The sequence below is a fragment of the Saccoglossus kowalevskii genome, chromosome 9 (assembly GCF_978046115.1).
Source record: "Saccoglossus kowalevskii chromosome 9, keSacKowa6.1, whole genome shotgun sequence".
Lineage (NCBI taxonomy): Eukaryota > Metazoa > Hemichordata > Enteropneusta > Harrimaniidae > Saccoglossus > Saccoglossus kowalevskii.
Genome location: NC_140649.1, coordinates 21,067,618 through 21,088,929, shown reverse-complemented (window position 1 = coordinate 21,088,929; position 21,312 = coordinate 21,067,618). Strand labels below are relative to the sequence as shown.

Below are 21,312 nucleotides of genomic sequence, written 5' to 3'. Positions count from 1 at the left end.
AGAAATTAACCCACCACGCCCTTTGTCACTAATTAAAACTAAAGATATGTTTTCCCCTCTCAAATTGTTGGGTGCTCCCGTATACTAAGTGGCCCCTCCCACTTATCCCGTCACATATCAAATATCGCCATCAATATCATACATCTCAGATATACATAGTACGAATATTTCATTCTCGCATGACACAATTCACGCGTAACTTTCAACATTGTCATTTTAACAAATCATTTGACATTTTGAATATTCTTATTTTTTTAAACATTTTTAAAAATCTTTATTAATCCCCGTCATCTTGAAATGGCATTAGGAACATTCAATATTTATAGTATATAATCGATGTAGACAGTCGATTATTATGCACCGTCGGTCATGACTTCATAAATTTTAAATATTTCAAAAAAAAAACGTGGGCCGTCAACATGTCTTTGATCCACGTACTGCCGGGACACCTTGGCGACTAGAAAGGGGATACCTTTTATTATTTGATGCAAACTTAAGGGGCCCTCATGTAGTTTCACGGAGTCGTCTTGCGATAAAACTTCAGTGAGCGAAGGGCCGTGTTGGAATGTCTGTAAATTTCACTGTTACCGTGTTCTGTGACGGAGAAAACGGTTAAAAGCTTTAGCAGAATGTGAACCTGGGATCCGCTGTCCTATGAAGGTAGGTTAAATTCAAGTTTGTGTGTATTTTTTTCCCTTCCGTCGTCGCCATGTGCAGTACAGTACAGACTACGCACTGTTCTCGATGTGAACGGGTTGCTTCGACTTTAGCCAAGTGTTTAAACGGGACGTCGAAGTTGAAACACTGCGTTGTCGGATAGTTTACGATTACCCCACAGTCTGATTCAGGCTTACTCGTAGAACTGATTTCCTACTTATCGTAAACTAGTTTTTCAGTGATAAATGCGTGCCGGAAAGTCAACAGACTTCCCCGTTAAAGCGACGAACGAATTGCCCTTTCCCCAATCACACTCGGCAACTCGGCTCACAGTTCGAGTTGACCTGGCATTTTTGGTTGGGGTGTCACTTGACTGCGATATTACGCGTTGCAACTTAGTCAGTCCCGTCGACATCTACAAATGACAAATCGTATAAAAAAATACAGTTGTATCCAAAAATCTATTTTTTTTCTACTGCGGCTTGCAACACTGTCGATATCCGTACGCAAAAATGTTGAACAATAGCATAGTTTTGTCCAATTTTGAGTAGTTACCCACACATGAAAAGATTAAATATTTTAACATTGAAGCCTCCAAAGCGATCACCCCCATGTCACATTTACCTTGTTGATTGGTGCTTTAGTTTTAAAAATATCGACATTATCGGAGTAATCTGTGCATTTGAGTACACTGCGCTTTGATCAGAAGTTCTATAACAAGTAGATTTGCTGAATTGTGACAGGTATTACTTTATAGTTAAACAAATACATAAGAATGTCATGGCCACCTTTCTCATTAACAATACTGCTAATACAGTAACCTTGGTACTTTGCAGCTAAGTGCTAAGGGAGTACATTTATCTCAATTTAGTTTTATACTAGAGTTGAATAAAGTTGTCACTAAATCATCCAGTGTTAAATCTGGGGGAAACGATTTAGTGAGAAAACAGTGGTGTTGTTGACAAACACGTAAACAAATCCGCTATGTGTCCATCACCCCATTTAAACTTCCAGAGCACGTTCTTGCAACCTGAAATTATCATGTCCATTATCAATTGATCAGTCTGTCGTGTCTGTTCGTTGAGCTAAACGAACATATGCCATGAGGAATTTTTATTCAACAAACGTTTTCATCCCTGTATTTTTTCAGTTTTTATGACTGTTACACACAAAAAACGACGGCACTACACTGTATGCGTTGACGTAGTCGGCCTCCCAGCTTATACAATAAATGATATTATTTGCCTTTGTCTGTCCCCGTAGTCTAGTTTTCTCTGTGAATTCAGCGACTCTATACATGATTTTTGCTCGTTTTCTTTCCTGTTTCTAACATTTCTGGAGATAATATCAACACTTTTCTGCTGGGCAAAGAAACAGTCATACACGTTATTCCTATTTTTTTTTTTTTTTTGCACCATTGATATTTTGAAGCAAGTAAAGCATATCGTTACGAAGTGTCAATGGCTAGCTAGGTGCATTGAGATTGTAGTTTACATGATGGACACGTCTCTGCTTTATTTCGATTGGTTTAGATGAACAATGAAACGGCAAGACTGTCTCTGTGTAACTTGAGGCAACGAGAATATTATGATTTAACTTGACGTGATGTGTTGACCATTCTGCATTTATGATTATTTAAGTATATTCTACATTGTATTCCTATTGAGACGTACATGGCACAATGCCTCGCGCAATTATACTATCATGTGCATGTTAGATTTGCTGGAAATTGCAGCCTAGCTGGTTAGGTTTGTTCCTGTCATGGTGTTTAATTTGTTTACTCCTTGTACATACTTGTGTCTTTTGTTTGTTCTTGTGCTTGTATTTACCTTTGTAAATATTTTCTTTGTAAATCTGTATTTTTTAACTGTAAATTTAAAATCTACACTTAGTTAAAAACAATGCTTTGAATGATTTTTTTTTTTTTTAAATTATGGCCACGTATATGATATCTTGCGGGTGACTTGATAATAGTCATTTAATTTATCTTTAAGCCTTTGGCTAGAAAACATTCAAATTGAGATCAGTTAAATAAATTTGATATTTTATAAGAACATAAATTTGGCATCCCTTTTATCAAAAAGTCTTGAATATTTTTATGCAGTATACTTTTAATAATTTTTGACTTTGAAATTAACAGTACATGTGTAAGAATGCAAATTTTTGGTTCAGCGGGCAGCAGTTAATGTATGGTGCATGTTTGATACAAGTTGCATTAACATATGTGGATGGGCGACATTGGGCGTACAATGCATTCACTCTATAAATGTTTATTAGCCTTTGATAGACGTACTCTGAAATGAGGACTCGCGTTATGGATTCTGTCTGTGTGTCTGACCGTCTGTCTGACATAATTTTGTGGACATGTCTGGAATGATTTTGTTCAAGTTGGTACAAAGACAAATAATGAGTCTTCTTCATGTTGATTTAATTTTTGTTTTGTTGACCTTTGACTATCAGGTAGCCTTAAATTTCACAACTTAAAGAAGCATTTTTATTTTGTTATATTTATTTACAAAATGACATAATTTTTCTCTGTCTACAGGTTTTGATAAATATTTTTTAAGAAATTAAAATTTACATATTTAATGAATTTAAAGATGTGAAAAGTTGACTGTTGTTCATGTATGTCTCATTTACATAGCAATAAGCTTATTTAACATTTGGAAATACCTTTCCATTACTGTTTCAATAACAACTGTATTGTGTATTGGGCGTATTGTGTAAAATTTTATTTCTATTCTATATCATGGTTTTGGGGTTTACTGATCATGTGTGAATGTGTCTAACCTGATCATGCATCACAGTGAGGGTTGGCGTGGTGGTAGAGGTGGACTGACATGTGAATGTCTTGCAGAATTTACATTATCTACAGAATGGTTATTTATGTTTAACAAACTGTTTTACAGAAAAGATGGTGGATTTTAATTCATTACTAACTTGTGTATGAGGCAGGATTAACCCATATGTTCATAACGGAACAGGTGCGGAATTAATGAAATTGTTGTCCTCACATCAATGCAGTTCATCCAGTTCTTCCCCTGGGCTAGTTAAAGTCATTCTTTTGCAGTCACAATCAATCATTTGCCAAGTATATGAAGAAAGAACATGTCGGATATGTCACGCTAGCTCACCTAGCTGCACACCCAGACCCTCCAGCAGTACATTATTTTGCTTTTTCTCCTTGGCAATAAGTTCAATTTCATTGCTGAATTTAGGATTGGTTTCAAGTAAAATTAAATAAAAGTGTGAAATGTCTTGCTATCATTTAGGGAAAAGAGGAAGGGGTAGTCCATTGAGGGGGAGGAGGAGGGGGGTTAGTTTAGTTCCCAAGAAGCTTAGAGGCAACTGTAAATGCTTAAAACATTTGTGCAGCAGTCATCAGGGTGATCAATAACCAATCATTCATTAATACATGTATCTTAATTTGATATCAACATTTTTAGTATTTTTGACTTCTAAGTTCACACATCCTACCGGTAGTTCTCTCTGTTTGAGTGGATGCATTGAAACTGAAGTTACCTCCCTTTTCCCTAACACCAAAATTGTCTCTAGTTATGGCTAGTTAGATATGTTCTAACCCACTGTAAAAAGCATTAATTTCCACTGAGTATTTAAAGAGATGCCTTTGGAACAATGAGAAAATAGTAAAAATTAAAGCCCAGTGAATAATTAATGTGTTCACTGTACATCTTTCCATAGGCTACCATTGCGTGGGTTAAGGCATTCGGATGTTTACGACTGTCACTTAATATAAAAGATGATTTTATCTGCCAATTAGACTAATTAACTTGACTTTACATTGTGGTACGTAAGAATGACATGCACTCATACTTGCGTATTGACTAAAGGTATTTCTAGAGAATAGGGCAAGTGGGAAATTATTGTCTTCGTGCGTAACCCCCTACATGGCATACATCCTGGTGTTGCTGGGGCGTGGACTCACTTTAAAAACATTTTTTTCAAAGCCAAATTCATCTCAAATTGAATGTTTTGTATAAAAAGCGACCAAGTTAGCACACTGATTATGTTTTTATATGTTTCCACTCTCCCAGAAATGTGTTTTTAGGGAGCATGAGCTGCGTTTCTGGTTATTTTTTTCAGAAATAGTTTATCATGGTATAACATGTATGATAATTGCTTGCAAATAGCTGTAAAACATGTACATTGTAGGTGCTGTTGCAAATGAGTAATATTAACATTCCAGCATTATAACCATCACAAGGGGGTCATTTTGGTTGCCTATAACAACATAAATTTAAGAAAAAATATTAAAAAGCAGGTCGTGCCCTGGTCAGTTGTAGACCAGCTGAACGGAAACTAGAAATGTACAACTTTCTTGTGATCCCATCCACCTGCTTCACTTTATTATCTAACCAGTGAACAACTGCTATTTCAAATAACATTTATGTTTGTCAAATAATATTGATTTTCTGCTTGAAGTTGTGTAAATTATTTTACATACCCTGTGTCTACAACTTTTTTGCAAATATTTTTTTTTGTGGCAGGTTTATTATTATGGGTATTGGATGTTTTCTATACATACGCACACACACGTATTTATGTTGATAAAAAACTATGTATACATTTTGGTGAATGAACCCATATTTTGAAGGACAAAGTTTGAGTCCATTTTCAGTTTTTATTCAAAAAAAAATTGACTATTTTTGTCCTAATCTTATGAAGGAAGGTGCAAACTATAAACAGCACTGTTTTGTTGATTTGTGATGAAAAGATGGTGAAATTGTTAAAAAATGTTTTGAAAATTCACCTATCTCAGATAAGGAACAATATTATCTGCAGGTCAAATCATTGTGGTGATATGTTTTATGGGCAGATCAAATCGTGCTTGGCTCGTCATGTTCTATTGATACACTCGCATAGAAGTGGAAATTGTGAGGCCTGGATGTTGTATCATTGACAACCTCTCTTATTGGATGCTGCTCTACTCTAACAATAGAGAAGCCATGCTTTCATCTTTCGGGAAAAATGTTCTCACTTTGTAGCATATTCAAGCATTATGATATTATGTTAACTGTTATGATAAATTAATGAAAAGGTTTTTTTTTAATTTATTTAACCTTATCACCACCAGTTCCTTCTTTTAATCACAAATTACAAAATAGTCCTGTCTGCACTTTCTTTCAAATAAGTAAAGCAAAAATAGCCAAATTTTTTGAGTGAAAACTGAAAATTTACTCAAATTTTGTTTGTTAGCTCCAGAAATATTGAAGAATAAAAGGAAAAGGTACAGAAAAATTAAGGCGAGAAAGTCTGGTGGTGAAAAGGTTTAAGCGCCCAGTTATTATTAGGTTGATTTTCAGTTTCTTACTGGAATAAAGACAATGGAAAATAATACAGATTTGTTGTTTATTCTAAAAGAATAGTATCCCATGATTCCATTGTGCAATCTTCCTGATTAAGGAACCTGCCTTATCCATTTTAACACCAAAATCAACTTCTGTTGTGTTTTAAAACAAATTTGGAAATTATGTATTCAAAATTTAAATTTACAAATTTTTAAAAGAAAATAATAGGGTTCAAAAGATTAGTAATTGAAGAAGGGTGCTTTTGGTATTAATCTTTTTGTTTGAGTGGTTTTCCTATTTACAAATATACGCTTGTTCTCACCTCTGTTGTTGCTGTGAAATTATATGTCGCTTACTTTTATTGGTTGATTTGACATGTCATGATGGACAAATGTCCTATTATCAATTAGTCATTTATGAACATTTTTAAAATCTACTGAAATATTCATTTACTGATGTGAAAAGAAAACCTTGACATGGATTGATTACTGTAAAATACTTTATTTTCGCTTGGAATTAATTTTCGCTATTTTAGCTGAAGGAATGATTCAGTGAAAATAAAATCCTGCGAATATACCTTTTTTCCTATATTTTACATTCAACTCGCCAAAAATCAGTGAAAATAAATTCCATGCAAAATATCCAAAAGGTCTTTTTAGTGAAAATTAATTCCAGCTAAAATAAAGTATTTGTATAGTACAAAATGTATTTCGTTTTTTGTGTTTTACTTATTCTTACTTTTATTAAAAGTGTTTATTTGTGTTGTACATTATAACAACGACATTCAGACACTATGATTATTTTATCAAAATGTCATACTTTTTAAAATTTCCCTAGATAGCGATAAACAAATTTATTTGTTTCAGTGTGTGCAGCAGTGTGTATCATTCAGGAGTTTACTAAAATATTATGATAACGGGGGAAAACAACAAGGGAGAAAGAATTAATTATTCATTTAGTTAATTTTAGTATTGATTCATAAAAAGTTGTATTTTCTGTCTATTTTTTATGTAAAATGTCCTTTTTCATGTAGTCAACTGCTGTTATATTCAGTTGTAACAGTTTTGCTATTATTACTAAACCTAAGCAATCCCCGTAACTCATCCTAAGATAATTATATCTCTTCATAAAAAAAATATTTCATCATTTGATAAGTACATTATTTAAATGGAATGCATTTCACAATTGCAGGTATATTCTATTTGATTTTTAGTTTAGCTCATTTTTTTAAAAACATTTTTTAAAAAGTATTTCATGTTTACAGTTTTTCATAATTTTTTTTCCCTTTTTCTTCGAAACAGTTGTGATAAATGAATAATTTTTATCTGCCAATATTTTGATGAAAAGTTTTGCACATTTTAATGTATTTTTTTGTAATTTCATAGTTTTACTATTGCTACCTCTCTTCATTAAGATGTTTAAAAAAATATGTAAAAAATTATGTAGGTCTGTGAAACTAGTTTAGAAAAAAAATTCTATCCACATGTAATACATGTATGAGGTGACGCTGTAGCGTGTTTGTCATGACAACCAAGTATTATTTTACCGGTAGTTGAGCTAGTAAAATTCAATACCTGTATCTGGGATTCAAGTTTCACACAATTATCGATATAGAACATTTATTGATTTTTTCTTGGAATCAGGAACTATTCAAGTCCTTTTTAAATCATAAAAATAACACTTCGATTGATTTAATATTTTATGTCACATATTCGCACTTGGGTTTTATGAATTTTTATTAAATCTATGAACAGATGGTTTAATTAGTTTTCACAAATCAAAAATAAGTGATCTGAAACATTTTTCTCCATGTGGATGGATCATATAAAATGTATTCATGAGATTATTAGCCTTAGTTCCACAGCATTATCAGAGTGGGTGATGTTTACATCTGGTTGTCAACTGTTCTGCAATATGTGGTAGATTCACAAGACAGAATGCACACATTACGCATGCGTGTAGTCTCAGCAGGAATAGCCTCACTTTATTTCCCTGTACACTAGAATTTAACCAAATTGTGCCAAATTGACATTTTGACTGATAAATCAAGTTTCTGGTCAATTGTTTGTGTGAGTTTCTTCCAAAATGGTGTTTATCAATTTGTTGTACATTGACCTTATTTTAATACACATGTAGCAAGATCGCTGTAGATAAAGAGCTATGGGACTGCAAACCAATAAGATTGAATTCAATGAGACATTTATCATCTAAACATCATAAAAGTGTTTTTTTGTTGTTGTTTTATGTGTTTATGTTTTACCTGGTGTGTTTACCTGCCTACCAATTAAATTTTTAAGGAGGCTAGTGACATCATCTTGTTATATGACCCTAGTCAACTCGCTGGATAACTGGATATTGAAGAAAACAAACAGGAAGTTCTTTTCAATAGTTTAAACCATCATTGATATTTACAGCTTGTCTGTTGTGTCATCTCACTGAGTGTTTTTCCTCATGGAATCTATGAACGTTATTTTGAGACGAACCCATGGATACTGGTATAGGGCTTAATCTGTAACTGGGTTTCAATTTCGCTGTTTAGCTGAATGCGCTAAATTAAAACCCTGGTAATATTCAAATTTAATAATACATTGTACTGTTTTCTCCACAAACCAGTAAGTTTAAAAACCAGCGAATACAGTAAAGACAGAAGGGCTGTACTTTTGTTTATAAACGTATTACAATAGTACAATACATGTACCGATCATCAGCTTTTATTCAAATTCAAATATTTGATGATCACATTGTTTATGCCACTAATATGCATACAAGTGTTCATATGACATACATTGTAGCAACTGTGAACACTCAATTATTCAAAATGAAGGGCTTGCTGATTGGATGATGCTGAACTAACTAATTAAAATTAATCAGAACTCGTGATGTCACCATATTGGTCAATTTTGAATCTACCAGTCATATTTGATTTATAAATAATTATATTTATAAAACATTTATAAAACATTCCTCAGCTTTATACCTATCACTCTATTAATCTGAAATCCGTGAAAATTAAACTCAGCAATTATTTCTTCCTATACAGTACCCTTTTGTCTCTGCTGTTCAAATCCATCAGATCGTTCGTTGATACACAATTGTGCATGTATCCTACCTGTATTCAGTGTATCTGTAGTAGCACTTTCTTTACTTGCATGTATTCTTTGGTGATGTGTAATAGTTTGGGCGAGTCTAGTGGCCCTAGTGCCCCTAGTGTTTACCAGTGTACTTCGCTGCTATACCAGCAAGTTTATGTTTATTGATACAACACAATGCATAGTAATTACCGATAGGATTGAAAATAAAAATAAACAGAAATTACAGAAATTACTGGTCAGTCATACTAGTATTGTCTTTAAAATTTGGGTCAGTATAACTTTTAAATTGAATATTATAAATGATTACACTGTCTGTATGCAGGCTGCCATATATCGATGTTTTGTCCGACTTTCACTTTCATATATTCTAAGCATTGCCGATGCAGCACGCTGTACTTTATGATTTGTCAGCTTTTTTAGATCCTCTTTCTATGCATTGCTTCCAGTCAATTTTGTTGCCGCTTTGAAAAATGATATAATCCTGTCTGTTCGATTCACTGTACCATATGGTTGTATGAATGAATGCGACTGGAAACGATTAAACAATGCTTCTAGAATTTATTGATATTTTGCCGGTGTATCATGTCAATTGTAATGAAATATGAAAAGAAAGATTCATGCTTTAAACAATGCTTTCAGAAGTTGTCAATATTTTGCCAGTGTGTCATGTCATTTGTAACCAATTATAAATAAAAAGATTGGGTATTCATGCTAAGCTTTTTGCAAACATTTTTTGTGTTATCTTCATTTATTTTATTGTGATCGCATCAGCTTGTGTTAATGTCATAACTGATAACAGTAGGAGGGTGATATAAACAGTATAAATTGTTTTGGCTTCGAGATGGTTTACTAATGCAGCGGAGTACCAGTAAATACGGTACATGTACCCTATAATGCCCCTGTTGCGGTAGTATCATTCTATACATTGTATCTGTAACACATATCAAAATACAATGTTTACACAATATACAAGCGGGCACTACATAACATGGTGGTCGAAACTTGTATTAATCTGCAGAATTAGTCACAGGAACATGCAGTGAATATTTTTTTCACCATTATCATTTAATAATTTCAGGTGAATTGTGCGCAAGAAATTTTGTGAAGGTCACTGCAAGTCATTGTCTTAATGATTCCAAATAAAATATTTACGACAAAATTTTGCTGTTTCCCGACTTTCAAAATTCATAAACATTTGTCAAAATTAATACGTTTATCATAGTGATTTTTATTGAGGTTGACCATTATAATTTTTGGGGGAGAAGGGTGTTTTTAGAAAAAATTTGCACAGAAAAAAATTATAAAAAAATCCTTTGATAAAGAAAAGCAACAAATATCACAGCAAAAGCCGTCATTTGAAAAAAAAAAAAGTGAGGAAACAGATTAAACTTGCCTATTACTGTAGTCTTACCGTCTACTACCCCTGTTCTAATGGTCAACCTGAAGTAATTAAGTGTTCCCTGTATTATACACATGACTTGTCATTGTAGATACAGTTTCTAAAGTACATGTATACTGTCATTATCATTGAATATTTTCTCTATACAAAAAGTCTTCGACATGATAAATGTCAATTTAATAAGCCCAATTAGTTTTCCCATCTTTGTGATTGTGGCAATTTCATTCAAGATTTGTTCAGTTTTTGTGAATTTTATGACAGATTATTGTGTTATTCATGTGGTTGTCATGGTTTTCAGTTAAAAAAGACATGAACGGATTTTCAAACTCTTGCATCATTGGTCAATGGCAATATATTGAAATGATATGCAAACTACTTTGTAAGTATAATGAGCTGAAAAGTCACATATCCTCCATACCCCCTCAGGAAAATGACATTCAATCCAGTAACACAAAACATAGCAAACTTGTCTTTATTTAGCAACAGTAAATACCTACAAAAATGATGTAGTTCATGTTGGTTGATGTAGTTCTAATGTCTCTGTATTTGTTTTATTAGAGTGTAAGGCACATTGTTTATGCACATAAGAGACACTGTTCATGCTAATTTAAAAAAAAAAAAAAAAAACTCTGCATGCTATGTTTATAAATATGTTGTAATGTATACCACGCTGTGAATGAAATACTCTGCATATTCTTTCGCCACCTTGATATAACCCAGTCTAATCACATTAAATTAAGGAAACCATTGATATTACAATCACTATGCTAGAGAAAAAAAACAAAAACATTCTTTCATTTATGCCTACGATATCACTTTGTTAGTTCCTGTACTTTTAGGCATCAGTTAATTCTATCGAAATTCCTAGCGATACCAGGTTTGCTGCCGTACTCTGATGATCATGTTATTTTTTTCACATGGTTAGGCATTTAAAAAGTAATTTATGTTGTTGACTGGGATTTGAACAGAAGTCTATTCTCCAAAACGGAAATGGCTTCATTCAGTGCATCCCTCTTCAGTCTTTTTAAGCCATAGCTGTCAGAGCGGGCAATGACCTCACTTCCATAAATAGGTCTTTGTCCACAATAACCACCATGGTCTGTCCTAAAAATAATATCATAATTCTGGTTTTATTTTTATTCCAATGGCATTTTTTCTCAGCAAGATTATTTTGGAAAAGCAGTTGCAGGTTTCCATAGCATAAAATTATTTCCTCTTAAATTTACAGCGTAGATATCCCACCATTCTCTTAGCAGTTGGAGATTATGGGTATTTCTATTTGATAATCAAAGTACTTTCTGTTGAAGTGCTTATATGATAGTTTATTTAGTGCACTCATCACCATTATTCTACCTGGAGGATTTTTGAAGGAGGATAAAATTACCCATTTACGGCTCATACTGTAAAATCATATGCAGGTTTCAGTTATGTACTAATCATCTGCTATAACATTAATTTCATCTGTTTGTGGAAAAGCAATCATCAAACACTTGTACTGGTACATACTACCTATTTTGTGTTCGCATATATTGCAAGTCAAACAGACGAATAAAAAGAAATTGATAATTCATATATTTTTATCACAGTGAGACCCTCACCCTCAAATGAGATGCTCTCAAAAGTTAATCATGGCCGCTGGGCCAAAACTCGTGTACATCATGTACGTAAGCTAATGCATTGTGACTGTCGCTATGGTAATAATTACAGATTATGGCGGCCACTGCGGTAATAATCACGATAGAGAATTCAGTGCAAAAAAAAATCTCTTCCTCTCACTTGCAAGCTGTCTGAATGAACTAGACATTGTGTGTTTAATATTATGCAAATTAATTTTATTACTCATTGGGGACCCCATTGACGTGGTAATAACATACTATAATAATAAAAAATCTGTACAGGCTATCAAATGTACTCTCATTTATGAAATTATGATTAATAAGAAGTCTTCTTGGTCTTCCCTGCTGGGTGATAATAGGATACATTGTTGCTAGGTTTTATACAAGAAATCAGACATAAATAGGTTGTTAATTTACCCATTAACTCATCCATCTTTTTTCAAATCCTGTTTTACAACTTTGCTCTCCATGTCCTTGATGTCCTTCATTGTGTTGTTTGTTCAAGTTTATTGTTCTTGTGGAGAAAAGGGAATGTACACATTATTCCGACAATTTACTTCTGCCCAGTCAGGTGCTCTCATAGATATCATGTGACACCCCTTCATTTGCATATCAATGTGATGTATAGGGAGAAGAAAAGAATGCTTACATCGAAGTTGATGTTTTTACTATTACCCAATATTATAAATTCAGAATTACAGATTTTTCTTTTACAAAGTTAAAAGAACATTGGATGGTTGAAATCAGTGCACAGCAAATAGTGGAAAGCTCTGAGGGCTAGCCTTGAAATCAATTATCATTGAAGGATACCTTTGAGAAAAAACCCATCTGTTTTAGAACATCAGTATTGGTGCCGCAATCAAGTGCAAATGATGGCAACTAAACTGATGTGGAATTACCTAGGAACAACACCGTGAATGTTTGCATGTTGGGTAATCAGGTCTCTACATAGATGAAAGCGTGCCTAATACCACGGGCTGTCAGCTTTACAGCAAATTGGGTATACCTGCCATCGTAATAATGAAGACTAGAGAACGATTACTTTAGCCTCCAGGGCTTGGTTCACGTTACACAGAGAGGGTAAACACGTTTTCTGTCTGATATTCTTAAATCAAATAACTGAAAATTGGGTATCAAACCGTTCAGTGTTCACAAAGCATGGTCCTATTATCAGTATATGACGCCATACATCAAAATTGTAAATTGTGCAGGTAAACTGACTTCATTAAAGTAAATGGTGTCCATGGTGACCAATTCATTGAAGTAAACTTCGGCAACTCAGAGACCTGTGGTTTTTCATACAGCAAAAGAATTGTAATTGGTTTCAGATTTTACTGTAGTTATTTGAAGGGATAAGGTTGGCTGAATTTGTTAGAAGGGAGAGTTTTTTGTAATGTCAGTTCTTGATAGTCAGTGTGCGTTGGACTGATTAGCTACGTGTAACAATCACCAAATCACATAGAGTTTGATATACTTTGATTAGGAGTATATTGGGCAAGAATAGAGTCGTTTCTTCTCTGGATCGTAATCATGTCTATGGTTACATCTTTGTGTTCTTATAGGGGCCCTATACAAAATAATGCGAGACATTTGTCCTGATTTTGATAACTTGCTCTAATTTTTAAGTGCCTGTTTGTTGAAAGCCCAAAGCTGGTGAGTCTATGCAAACTGTCAATGTTATTATGGTGTTATATTGTCCACACCATGATTTAGATGTACGAATAAAAGGTTTATGCGACAATTGTTCGTATTTTTTTCCTCTGCGGTGCGGAGGATGCCATTCAAGCATGTGTGTTTTTATGAGTTTCTTTAGGGCTTTTCTTTCCCGAAGACCACTTATAAATGTCACTCTTTCAGGGCTGTTTTGTGTATAACTGAAATGTTGTCATCGTAGTTTCTTTATGCTCGTTTCGTCGGGCGTTTGAACTTTATGCTGACATCATAGTTGTCTCCTGCATTGAATTCCTTTAGCAGAGTTACCCAATAGGTTCAAGCTCCTTTATAGGGATAGGGAAAATTCACATAATTAGAATCTTCTATTAACCACTTTAACTGGACTGGGGTCCTAAAGACATCAAGTCACACCAACTTGAAATTTTGTTCTCACGATTACAATTACATTTTAAAATCGCTAATATTCTTAGCAGAAAATTAACCATTTACGTTATTTAGGCAGATCTCCGACAGCTCTGTATCTAGTACCAGAGAAGTGCTCAACTTTGTCATATTTGCTGTGTTTTATTAAATAATGCTTGCCGTGATCACATTGCAAATATTTGTTTTTCTTTATTGGTGCCTTTAAACTCTAATTTCTACTATCAAGTGCTAGTGCATTCTGTAGTTTGGTGAGCTGTTGGTTCATTTTCAGTTTATAAACTAGACTAGGCTCAACTTTTCATGCATGCTTTTAATTAAACAACAAGAATATAATTCATGTTTGGAAATATTTTTGTTCCCTGGGTGGTGATGTTTAACGAAAAGCCAATTGTTTTTATAGTTTGCGGCATACTCAAAGTGTTTTTTCTCTAACGATCACTCTAGGGTGAGGGTCATTCTAGTAAATCACCCCCACCACACAGGAATGTGTTCAACAAAGTTTTTTGATCTTTTATTGCAGTTCGCTTGCCAGTTGACAAACGAGTGCGCTTTATCTCAGTAGAAGTTGTCAATAATTTACGAATCTGCATTTGTGTTTTTTACACAAGGTGCAAACCGCAGAGTTGGCCTGGTTGGTGATGTCTTGTACTTTTATACTCTGGACTGAGTGGTGTGGTGGTGTTGGGGGTTCACACACTTCTTTTTAGCTCCGCTGTCGACTTTATCATATGAGTGATTGTCCGTCGGCGTTCGTCGTCCGCCGTCTGTGTCAATGTTTAACTTTTTCGACTTCTTCTCGAAAACTACAAGCCTGAATGCTCTGATACTTGGTGTGTATGTACCTAGGGTAGACCTGTCTTAGATTTGTTCATTTCATGATGATATCTTCAATTCTCTAATTTTGATAATTATTTTTGTCATTTTTGGTGAAAAGTGATATTTTTTTAATTCTTGTTGAAAACAGCAAGTCCCATTGCATTGATACTATACATATTGTTCATTTTCTAATGATACCATATTCAGTTTTTTAATTGAAATGTGCATTGCTAACAGCGGAGCTATCTCAGCCGAGAGGCTGCTTGTTAGGTCATTGTATTTGCCTGGTTTTGAATAATGAGGCTATGAATGTTAAAAACCATGTTATGAGAGGATTATGATAAGTTTATTGACAAAAGAGTTTATTAGGGATCTTTTCAACAAAAACGTTTTGAAGGAGCCATTAAAGAGCTAAACAACTACTAGCTGCAAGTAACCCTCCCTCCCTGAACAAGGTAAACAAAATTGTTTATTTTGAAAAATAAATGTTTATGAAGATTTCAAGTTCATACATATTTATGAGAAAAGAATTCTATTCAGCATAAACTCACTAGATCAGGAAAAAAACACCACAATATATAAATATGCACTTATTGTTGAAGTTTGGAAGACTCTCTGAAAATATTTTGTTGTGTTATGAGACTAGCTTCCGTTTCCCAGCTACATTGTAAATGTGTGGCATGTTTTAAATTGTGAAAAAAAAAAAAGAGGACAAGGCTTCTCTATTCACCTGGTGCATAGAGCATTAAATCACAAGAACAAGGTGACAATCTCAAAGCCACATTCACAATTTCACAATGGAATGTTTTCTTATTCATAAAATACCCTTGCTAGTCCGACAATGTAGACTGGTGCATATGTTATTGTTTTCGCTTCGCTTCGCTTTGCTTTTCCTTTCCTTTGCATAGTGTTTTTGACTTGACAATTGATATAAAAAGACGACAGTCTCTTTCTCATGATGTATTTCACCTAAGATGCACATATTAAATTATTAAAAGCACATTTTCTGTTTGAATGCTTACTTGGCCAGCAACTGGAATTTTTGGATGAGCTGCTGCCATGCTATTGTTTAGAATGCTGTTCAAGTAGTGCATGAATCTGTGGAAAAGTGGATTGGCAATAAACTTTTATCCATTTACGAGGCAGTTACCATTTTGGGTTCTGTTTGTCTGCTAGTCTGCCCAACTTTCTCTTTCTTTCGTTTAGACTTATTATAAATATCATAAATGTTGCATTACAGATAGTTGTCATTTCGTTTCACGATTCAATTAAAAATGGCGGACTGGCTGTCGTCTCATTTCGTTTGAGGATTGTACTCTGTACATCCATTTAAAATCGTTGGATAAAGCTGTGTACTTTTATACCTTGTACTAATCAATGATCCGTTTCAATTAATGGTGAAAACCATATTTTTCCCCCACCACTATGTTTGTTCCACATTTTTGTAACAAGTGCTAGTTATGCCCATTGTCTTCACTGTTGATAATTTAAAGGTTTTCAAAGTAAACAATAAATATAGTTTTTAAGAAGCACATGTGTTTTGCAAAATAATTGAAAAAAATATATAGAATGAAATTTTCAGCTTTATTTTGAGGAGTGGTGGCTTGGGCAAGTAATGTCACATCATCCGTGTTAGCCAATAACAAAAGATATTGACCTTAGAAGCTACAAATTTTGATTGGCTGATATCCGTCTATATATTCATTTGATTTGCAAATTCCACTTGTGTCACCTATCGCAAAAGTATCTTACCTAATTTGTTCAATGTTTTTTGTTTTTGCAAAATCACATCTTTTTAATTCAAAATGAAGATATTTCAGGAGAATAAAACAAAAATTAGCAAAATATTGCACAAAAATGTTGGCAGGAAAACTGATGCCGCCCAATGGGTTAAGTGTATGTAATGGAGAAAATATGGCTGTTCATCCGGTGACCACGTGTAGCAATTATGTACCAGTGTAACTTGAATTCTGTCATTAAAATCTGTGTTCAATAAAGAGGTGTTTTGTGGCAATGAGACCTAATCACGTTTGATGTTTCTGCCAGCATATTAGGAAGGTAAAAAAAACAACAATTTGATTATGTTTTGTATAAAAAAAATATCCTCCGATTTGTAATTTGGTTACTCAGCCACACACATCAGCTTAAATTTCTCCTGTGATGACGTCCACTGGTTGCGATGACTAATCTATTGCCATGGTAACAGAATTAAATCAAAATGGTTCTTTCTGTTCATTTCACAATACTTTTACACATATACTCTCAGAATGACAAATGCAAGCTTTGGGGTTAAGTAAAAATTGATTTCTTTTTTACAACTATTTATAATGAATTCTCTATTTTTTTCTACCATTTTTTCAATGTCGAATGATTCATTTTTTTGTGGTAATTTTTTAGTTTAAATTTTTATTTCTGTAGCTTTAATAACTCATGATTAAACTTAAAAAATTCTGTCATCAATGAGTGATATTTTCTGGTAAAAGCTTTTATGAATATTACTTGGTGTTTTTTTCTCTAATTTTATGTGATGGAAATATCGCGGCATTCTTGACATTTTCCTGACACTAGTAGAATAATTTATATAATCTTTGAATAAGTACTCTTCAATGTTTCCATCGTTAGAGTAGTGGGCTACTTGTATCATGTTACTTTAGCTGTTTGTCACATGATGGGAAAATTCATCACTATTTCTATATAAGTATATCCAATCTTAAAATTGGTAAATGGTAGTGTATTACTAAGTACAATATTTAATTACAGAGCCTGAGCTCAACTATTTAAACTATTTATCAATTGAACACTGAAATGTTTTTTTTACATACTTCATTTTTCTGACTCATTTAATTTAAAATTATGTTTCAGAAATTTTTTAATTATTAATATTTTCAAATCAGGTAGGTAATTTTACTATGAATTTTAATTATTTTACATAAGTTTTTAGTGTGGAAGTAGAACTAAATGCAGGGATACAATGTTGATTTAAGTAAGGTGAAGGTGACGTTTAATGTTCTTAAAAAGTTTGAACAGCTTAGTGGTAATTTACAATAGTTTACACAATGTTAAGTAGATTATTTTAAAACAATAACATTATTAGAATAAAAAATTCTTTTTTGTGAAATTTTGAGCTGACTGCCGTGTTCAAAATTGCTGATTTGATATGTATAAAATTGTTTTATTTTTTTCTGGTTCATTTCTCTAAATAAAAAGAAAATAACAAGGTGAAATAAAATTTGTTATACATCCCGAAAGGATAGTTTGGTTAATAATATGGTTCTAATAGCAGCATATAATATGACCTCTTTTGGACAACAATTTGGGCACAATTATTATGAATAACTTGACCATTTTAATCCAAAATCAAGGCACAATATGACCACCCTGGGATTAATATCATGAGCATAATATGCCCACGTCAATGATGTATATTATGACTTGGTTTGGCATAAAAATAAATATAGTTCACAGTTCAATTCAGGACACCAACTATACTGAATTTGATTTTGCAGCCATGTGCAGAAATTTACTCTGCATGGCTGCTGTTACCACTTATAATGCACTATGGAGGGATTAAATAATTAGTAATGGCACCTTTACAATGACTGTTTAAATATTGTGTGGTCACAATGTCTTTTCGTTATTTAAAGCATATTGTTCACCTAACGTGTACATGTACGAATGTCTCCTTCCCCAAGACATTGTAAATAAAACGCTATTTTCAACTTCGTTGTATTTTCAGTTTAAGTCGAGACAGGCTGTGACAGAGCTTAAGGCTTTGATGCCGCTATAAATTATTCATGAGTAAGGTATATGTTCTTATTATCCTAGAGAGTACATGTTTCTGTCCATAGTTGTCTTGATATTGTCAAAAAAATAATGCAACTGTCTGAGAGTATGGCCTATACTTTTTACTTGTTAGCATAATTAATGTTTTCATTGCTTTCTGTACATGGAATTAGCATACTAGTAATAAATAACTTTGTTTTCGTCGGGTCTGCTACATGGAATTAGCATAATTAATTTACAGTTTTCATTGCTTTCTGTACATGGAATTAGCATAAGTAATTCTTCCTTTGATTCTCCTAGAAATTTTAAAACTATACTGTTATAGTCGAAGTCTCTCATTTTCAGATTTTTTGATGAGAGAAAAAAAGTATGAATGGCATAAAACATGTTCAAATAACTACATGTACATGGCATTTCAGTGACTTTGACTGAATTCATTACTAATATCTTAATTTAGCTAGATTATCGACATCTTGAAACTACAGGTTAGTTAAATTAACTGAAATGCCACGTTAGCTAAAAAGACAGTGTTTTACAGTAGGTTTTTAAATTGAATGACGAGAAAACCATAATTGGAGTTGTTTTCTGCAGTGATTGTGTCTTCTATTAAATTACTTCTTATTAAGGTAATACTTGTTGGCCTAATAAGACAGAATCAATTACCTAGTTATTTTCATACCTCTAGCTAGTATACATCTTCAATGCCAGAAATTTTGGCGTAGTCTCACATTTCCACAGGAAGGAAATTGAAGAATGGATAAAACAAAATTGAGTGCAATAATTCAAAATTTCTGCCGGCCAGGAAGTTGCACTGTGTTCAGTGGATGTTTAATAAGTTGTAATGTGAATATGCTTCAAGAAACAGAAATATAATAAGCTATATCAGGACAAATTTGTTGGTTTGTTTTTATAAAGTGGTCAATGATAAAATGAATTTCAATTTTGAGATACAGGCAACAAACATTTCCAATCAGGAATTTTTTCAGAATGAGCAATTTCATTCAATGTCAATGTCCTTTGTAAAATTTCTTTGTATATATCAAATTTATAACATTTCTAACAGTAAGAAAGGTTTTTACTGAGCATCATAAACCAAACTTTTATTTATTTCATACTCCCGGTATTTGATCTTAAAAGTAAAACTTATTTTGACCAAAGACATTCCTCTGTCGTTTAACAAATCCACACATGCTACTAATAGAGCAAATACTGTTGATAATTCATAGTATATGTATATCAACATACTATAATGTTGTTTTAAAATTTTTTTGAGCGTAATTAATTTAATTCTTTTATTCATAGACTACTTTATCTTCTTTGGAGGAGTCAAAACACCAGTTTTGATAGCAGTGACCCCCCCCCCATCATACATGTATATCATGAAATTGATACAACCCCCCCATCATACATGTATATCATGAAATTTATACAAACCCCCCCCCCCCCCCCCCCCAATCACACATGTATATCATGAAATTGATACAGTTGTAGTGGTGAATATTAAACATTTTGTTGTACAGTACATTGTATGTATTAATAATAGCTACAAGTATGTTTTGGTGATTTCTGTTGTGACACAAGATTGTATTTTCTATTTTATGAATCTTTATAGCATACATGCACACTGTGATATATACATGTAAGAGGGATTTCTAGCTTATGTCAGAGTTGCAGCAGGATTCAACGTTATTGAAAGTGTTTAAAATATTTTCTTGCATTCAAGGAAAAACAAAGACCCATGCTTTGTTTTCATTATATTTCACCCCCACAATTTTGCTTCAAACATCTCAAATTGAATTCAACTACATATGACACAACATTGCTGTTTGACACAACATTGCTGTTTGACACAACATTGCTGTTTGACACAACATTGCTGTTTGACACAACATTGCTGTTTGACACAACATTGCACTTTCTCCTATTGAAAATACACTATGCCAGTGGGACTTGTATGGAAAGCAATACTGACAAAAGTTAGTTAATTTCTATCTAAGACTTCCATCATTTCATGCTACCTGCGATGAGATGAGCTGTTGTTGACGAAGATGATGAAAACAGGAGATAGTTGTCATGGCAACATCAACATCCATCTGCCTCAAGGGATCTTAGTATGTCCTAGATGGAGTCAAAACAAAGATTTCTTTAGGCTGTTTTTTTTCTTGTTCATAATTAATGCCCTAATATCTGTCCTACAGGCCATCTTTACTTTTTTTTTAAACAGGTATATACATGTACCTGAAAATTAAATATGGTTTCCCTTGAGGGCTTGTACACCAGTCTGGGCACATTGGAATTCTGTACACTGAATTAACCTGATTCACCCCATCCATTTTCAGAACATAGAATTATTGAAATTGGGTTCTGTTTTTTTTTTCTTCAACTTTTTCCATCATCTGTAGTTACAAAAGTTGTAATTGAATTTCTGTATTATGAACAATAACCCGACGTGTACATCTTACTGATGGATTCTGCACGCCGACAGTAGAAAATTGAACCAATTACTAATCAAATTCTGTCAATTAAAGAGAATGGCTACAACT

At 33.3% G+C, this 21,312-nt stretch overlaps 1 protein-coding gene across 1 annotated transcript in view; it reads left to right on the top strand.

The window, feature by feature from the left end:
• Positions 1–526: 526 nt before the first annotated feature.
• The window catches only part of fgfra (fibroblast growth factor receptor A), a 138,351-nt gene continuing 117,565 nt past the window's right edge, over positions 527–21,312 (top strand). Inside the window, 1 exon segment of the mRNA NM_001168063.1 lies at positions 527–660. The gene's annotated coding sequence lies outside the window, so the exon portion shown is untranslated.